Source organism: Parasteatoda tepidariorum, chromosome 1 (genome assembly GCF_982258835.1).
Source record: "Parasteatoda tepidariorum strain Cologne lab strain chromosome 1, Ptep-v5.0, whole genome shotgun sequence".
NCBI classification, from domain to species: Eukaryota; Metazoa; Arthropoda; class Arachnida; order Araneae; family Theridiidae; genus Parasteatoda; species Parasteatoda tepidariorum.
In genome coordinates, this window is record NC_141755.1 from 234,475 (window position 1) to 241,449 (window position 6,975).

Here is a 6,975-nt window from a genome sequence, read left to right on the forward strand (position 1 = left end):
GAGACAAATTAAAATAGACTCGAAAAGTGGCTCTACCAACCCCTGCTTGCCAACCTTTCAGATAACTTTGCTTTCTCTCTTTTCTCCTTCGTTAGCTTTTACACCTTTTCATTTTTTTACAGCTTATTTTAACTACATTAGAAAGACTGTTTGGCAAATCTCGCAATGGCTTGAGTAGCCCTTTTAACTATCCGGCCCGTTACGAGATCATTAGAGTACCGAACAGGGTAAGATAGTGTCATCGTTTTTTAGAAAACTCAATTCTAAACTTTGATCACTCCAAAAGAATTAGAAACTAAAGCAAAGTAAACGCATTTTTTATCATTAGACTTTGTGTAACTGGAAAAAAAATCCTGATTCCATTTTCATAGTTTTCACTAAACTAATTACTGCCTTTATAAAAAATATTTCAGCTATGAAATAAATAATAAATTATCTTCTAAAAATAAAAGAACTTTTTTATAAAATAACTAAAAAATTAATGATCTATGATTTAAATTATGTTTAGAGCTTCACCCATCTGAGAATGCTCCGTTTGCTCAACTCACCTGCTCTAAAATTTAAATAATATAGGGTAAACCAACCAGTGAAGGAACAATACCCAGTGAAGGAACATTTCATATATATATATTGATTAAAAATAAGAATTTGAAAGTTTTTCTTTAGATTGATTAGTAACAATAGCTTACTGCCAAACAATAGGAAGTCATCTAGCAATGTTTTGGATTACCTGGTCAAATAGACTTCTCTGGAAAAAAATTTGAATTTGTTATTATCTCTGCAACACCTTGTTTCTTTGAAAAAATTATAAGGTGAGTGTTTGCATTTATATGTTTGAAGTGGAATTAATTGCCGGTAATAGTTTTATTTTTCTCACTGTGAAAAAGAGAGTTCAAAATACAGTTATTGAAGTTACGTTTTATTTTTTGTAAAGCATCATAGCATAATAAAGTACTGAGATAAGAGTGTGTTTAGTCACTGGATCACCAAACGATGAAAAACCAGTGAAGGAACAAGTGTTCCTTTACTGGGTTTTTCTCTAAGTTAAAGAAAATAAAAGATAAACTTTAATTTTCTTGTACCTTTAGTGATGTTCCGCATCAAAAGTATGTTAAAAATACGAAAAACAACTTCTAACCAGTGAGGAAACAGGCATGTTCCTTTAATGGGCATAGATTTCCCAGTGAATGAACAGTATGTGTTAATATGTTGACACTTTAATTTTCAATTCATGATTGCAAAAAAAAGTTAACATTTTCCAAGTATTTATATGTTATAATTTCAAGAATAGGCTTGTTTTTAAATATTTGTATGGCTTATAAATTCTTAAAGAGCATTAAAAAATAGCCAAAATTAAGTGTTCCTTTACTGGGTGTTCATTCACTGGTAAGAGCTGTTCATTCACTTGGTCTTCTTACTACTTGTTATTTGAACCTCCAAAACTTTAAAAAACAATATTATGTAAGTTCTCTAAAATTTTTTTACATAATTTACAATTAGTAGCAAATATGTTGACACCGTCATTTAACTAAAATTACGAATTTTGAAATTAATATGATTTTTTAAAAGGACAAGCGAAGCTTAAGTGTTCCTTCACTGGTTAGTTTACCCTACATAGGTTAAAAAATGAAAAAAAACTTTAATTACATAATGTAATTTACTAAAAAGGAAAATTCAATTTCAAAAAGCGTTTTATGTTACTATTTTTTTTTCTATTTCTTTCTTTATATTTTCCTGGATTAAATATGTTTAAATTATTAAACGCAACTCGAAGAAAATGAAATTAAACATTACGTAAATTCAGAATTAAAAATAAAACTTTAAATCAAAAAACCAAAATTTGTACTAAAATTGAAAATCATAAACAATTTTTCCCCCGATATTTATTTTATCGAATTAACCCCTTAGCGCACAGATTTTTTGAAAAAAACCGGTCAAAAAAAGATTTTTTTTTATGTAAAAAAATCCATCTCCTCAAAGGTTTCTATTTGTTGCCACTCTTAGTTCAACTTTTCTTTTGGTGGAAAATTTTGATATACTGCACTCTTGTTCCATGGAAAAAGACTATATTTTATTCTTGAATAAGGCCGACCGGCCTGTGTAGGGGGCAGGGAACTGTCCTTGCATCAGAAAGGTTCTGGGTTCGAATCCCAGGCAAGGATGTTTCTTTCTTTCTATCTGTGTTCTATGCCCTTCTCCTTTGTGTGTGAATGTGACCCGCCCTATAAACGGGTTGTGGTAGTGTGACGTGGACGACGCTGCTCCACTGCCGTGGCTTCGACACAGGTGCCCACTGGGTAGCGAAAAGAGAGTTAGCAGTTCTAGCACTTTCTGTGGCCAATGGACAATAGTTCCAAGTGCCCGCCATTTAAAAAAAAAAAAAATTCTTGAATAAATAAGTGTTATAGCTTACAATCCTATGTAAATGATAAATATCAATAAAAATATTTCTTTTCTTAGCTTTCATCATTGTTATTTTCGATTCTCGAATATATTCGTGTGTGAAAAATTATAGCTGCATAAAATACAACGCAGCTCGAATTATCTTGAATGTGCACAGTTTGGCGCTCTCGAATTAACTCGAGCGCGTAAGTGAAGGAGTTAAACCTGAAAAAATTTTTTAAATAGCATAAATAGTCATACTGTCAATTCGTAAAAATTTAAATTGAAAAATAATTTCTCTAGAAATGAAAATCAAAATATCTAAAGGAGAAAAAGATTATAATGACGTCAAACATAAAGCTTGATTTGGGCGTGGAATGGAAAAGCAACGCAATTGTTGAAGAAATTGACGAAAAATGGAAGAACTCTTAATGTTAGTTTATATAAAAAATAACATCTCACTCCCTACTTGAAATAATCATAAAAAAAAAATTTTTTTTCAAATAAAATAACGATATTTGAGTTTAGTTCTAATTAAAACCCGAAAAAAATACATATTTCTCATAACATAAAAGAGCACCAAAATTTAAAAACTCTGAAACTCCTACTTTTTTCTTTATGTCTCAAAATCAGGAAAATCATTAATAAATCAATATAAACTGTTTAGTTACTCCAAAACTATTCAAAATCTGAGCAAAATGAGACGCGCTTAACAATTTTAAACATATGAGCAGCAGAAACTCGTAGATTTTCTTATTAGTTTTCACCAATCTAAATTACGCAAAATATAAAAAAATCTTAAAAATCGAAAAAAACAAAACAAACTAATAATCACATTTTGATATTAGGACTGAGAGAAGCATGCTTGATGGAAATTTTCTGAAGAAACGGTGAAGGCGGTAGTAACTTTTTCTTTTCTTTTTTAATACAGAGACATTGTTTAAAAATGAAAAAAAAGAACCTACCCCATTAGGACCTACAAATTAATACTTAAGCGAGAAATAAATAATAACACAAACGAAATCTGTGAGGAAACCACGATGAAAAACTCCCTAACCAATTTAATTGCCAGATAATACTTAGGCGCATTCCTTTATAATCGCCATTCAACTTCGCACTGATTCCTTTGATTTTTTTTAGATTTCAGAAGTGATTTTGCTTCACCTTGCATACATACGTGTATACTTTTTTCTTCATTCTTGACAAGAATTCTAAAAATAAATTGCAGAACACCAAGTTCACTTTGAAAAGTTCTATAACATGTTGAAATATTTTTCTAAGTATTTTAATCAGTTCGAAAAAAATTTTTCCATCAGAAAAAAAAATAAAGGGAGTTTCTTTATCAGGCTTCAAGGTTAATGCTACTATAAACCTTAGAGGAGATATTAGGAGATACTCCTCTAAGACAGTAAACACAATCAATCCAACACAAACTGTTAATAACAATAAAAAAATTTCTGAAACATTTATTAGGCGTTTGTTTTCAGTCTTTAATTAGTTTCTTAGAAAATTAATCACTGATTAATCAATTAGTTGAGAGCTTGAATAAGAGATAATTACACAGCACAAAATTTCTTCTTCATTCGAAATAATCTAGTAATATTGTTTTAAAATGTGACATCAGTAAGTTACTTCAGATTATCTTTTAAGTTTCTAATTATTGTTACTCTAACTTAAATGAAGCGAATATGTTTACAAGAATCCTACCAAATCCCTTTGTATACGCATCGTATTGATCTAGAAAAAACTGCTTTTCCTTTTTTTTTTAAATTAAAAAAAATAATAATTTAACTAATACGTGTATGTGAATACATCGTGAACAAATCAAACATAAGGAAATAAGGAGGTTCAAATATTTTTTATTATTAGAGAAATAGAAATTAATAATAAAAATCGCACATGCAAATATAGATGAGTAATACTATTTTATTTGCCAGAGATAATCGTTAAAATTAAATTATATTATTGTACTGAGGCAAAAAGTATTTTGAAAACAATCAGAATATGGTAAAATTTACGTGTTTCTAGTTCTACGGGTAATTTTTAACAAAGTGCTTTTTTAATTATTTTGTTAAAAATAACAATAAAATATTGCTTTATAATATAAGTTACTATTTGGTGAATGTCGTGAAATTTGGTACTTTCATCATGATACCTTAGAACGTGGCATAAAACCATTTGTTCGGTTAAATTTGCTTTTCAGTTTGTATTTGTTACTAAATGTGTAGTTATAAGAACTATAATTTTTGAAAACCAGAATTTTGTGCAAACCGCTACCATACGAGAGGAAAAATTTCCAAATTTATGATATAAGTATCGCATATTTTGTTTTTTAACACCAGATTTTTTTTTACCAGAAATGTCTTTACCAATTTGTACAATTATTTTACAAGAATTGCTTCCTGGTAAAATTACAGTACTATACCTGAAAACCGTTACCATACGAGCGAACAAATTACCAAATTCATGGTTGAAGTATCGTATATTTTTTTTATTACCAGAAATTTGTTTTTTTTTTTTTTTTTTTTTTTTTTTTCTCACAGAAATGTGCATATCATTAAGGAAATTTTAGCAGAATTTTTTTTCTCCGTGTGCTGTGTAAAACAACTGGGCCAACTTATACTTTTTAGATTTAAATCAAATAAACTAATTATAAAAGACCTTTCTGGTATTGTTTTTAATCACAAATGTTGTAACAGAAATGTTTGATACAAACATGTTTTTTAATTGACTAATTTCTCTAAATATAGAAATAAAGCGAATGTGAAAGGTTCATCATCCTTCCATATTCATTCTTTTAAAGCTACTCTTTGAACCTCATTTATTTCTATGAAATAACGATTTCAATTTTTAGCGAACAATACACCATTTGTTTAACTATTGTGGCTTTGTAACAGTAATTCATGACTGTCAGGCTCGGTTGTCCATCCCTCTCTATGATAAGAAAATGGTGCATAATGTCATTATAAAGATAAGCCACAATTTTCTTGAAAAATGCATTTAATTTTTAAATATTTGAAAAGTTTACTCCATCGCTATATAGTTTGATTTCCCCAAAACGAATCGAAATTGTGAATTATTAGTTTAACTTTATTTTCTTTAACTTTATCAAGGAGAAAAAATCTCGCTACGTAGACGATTGTTTTAAAAAGATAAAATAACTTTTTAAATACTTGTGTCTACCCGTTTTAAAGTCCGGAAATTTTTTTTCACCAATATAGTACAGCTTAAAATTTAAATTTCTTCGATTTTTACTGATTCTTTTCATTTTTATTCATTTCTTTTATCGTAGAAAGATCTTCGAACCAAATCTTTTTCCCAATTTTAACTTATAAATATTCTTGTAAAATACAGATATAGAGTAACTTTCTCATGCGAGGTAAAGGAAAATATAATAGCACTAATTACTTTCTGTAATTTGATTCCTTTCCCATTTATCGGAAATTATCTCTCGTTCCACGGCAGAAAATCTTATTAAGCTGATTTAAGTATGAAACATTCATTAATAGAGCTTCATAATTCTAAAGATTTATTTCCGTTAACTAAGTGCATCTTAATACTTTAATTACGTGTGATTGATTTCTACTTAGGTTGCATTTAACTGTGATAGTTTAAGTGGCTTGGGTAAAATAAAATGAATGATTTGGAAGGATTTTGAAAATTGGCTTGGAAAAAATCATTTGCGACTAATACTGATAAATGCTTTGACATTTTTAACATTTATTGTTACAAGTTTAAAGATATTTATAATTAAACTATGATAACATACTTTCATTATTCTCATGCATAACACATTTACTCATGGTTAATTTATACTGTCTATTGGACTATGAATGAATCGATAAGAATTTAGATAACAAAACAAGTGAAACATATTATCACTTTCATTATTCTCAAATACGGAATATTTACTCATGGTTAATTTATACTGTTAATTAGATTATGATTGATTCAATAAAACTTTAGAAAACAAAATAAATGTAATTCTAATGTACGTCACATTTACTCGTGGTTAATTTATATTCATCATTGGATTATAATTACTCAACTCATTTAGCATATTATCACTTCATTATTCTTGTGTACGGCATGATTATTCATCGTTAACTTATACTGTTAATTGGATTATGATTGGTTTAATAAGAATTTAGACTACAAAACAATGTGGATTTAAAATGTGTAAATATTTTTTCCTGCTGTGTTTAAATTGAAACAAAAGTGTTTCCTTCAATCTTTTTAGTTATTTTCATTCCTGATCTTTAATAATTTTTTTTGTGTAAATTAATATTATCTTGTATATATTAATAATTGTCTTGTTCTTTGCCACGATTTTTTTCCTTTGTTAATATATTATTATAGCTAGATGTTTATTCATATTACAACGAATATGTTATTGATGTACCAAAAATGTGTCTTCGATATTTAAATTGATATGCTAAAGGTAGCCGACGGATATTTTTTTTCCCTTTCAATTTAGAGAGTTTTCGGTGCATCACTTTTTTAATTTTCTTTTGAAATTCTTGTTTAAATTGTTTTATTAAATGTAAAGCCAAATTACACTAGAGCCGCCTTAACGTTTAGATGTTAGTAGAT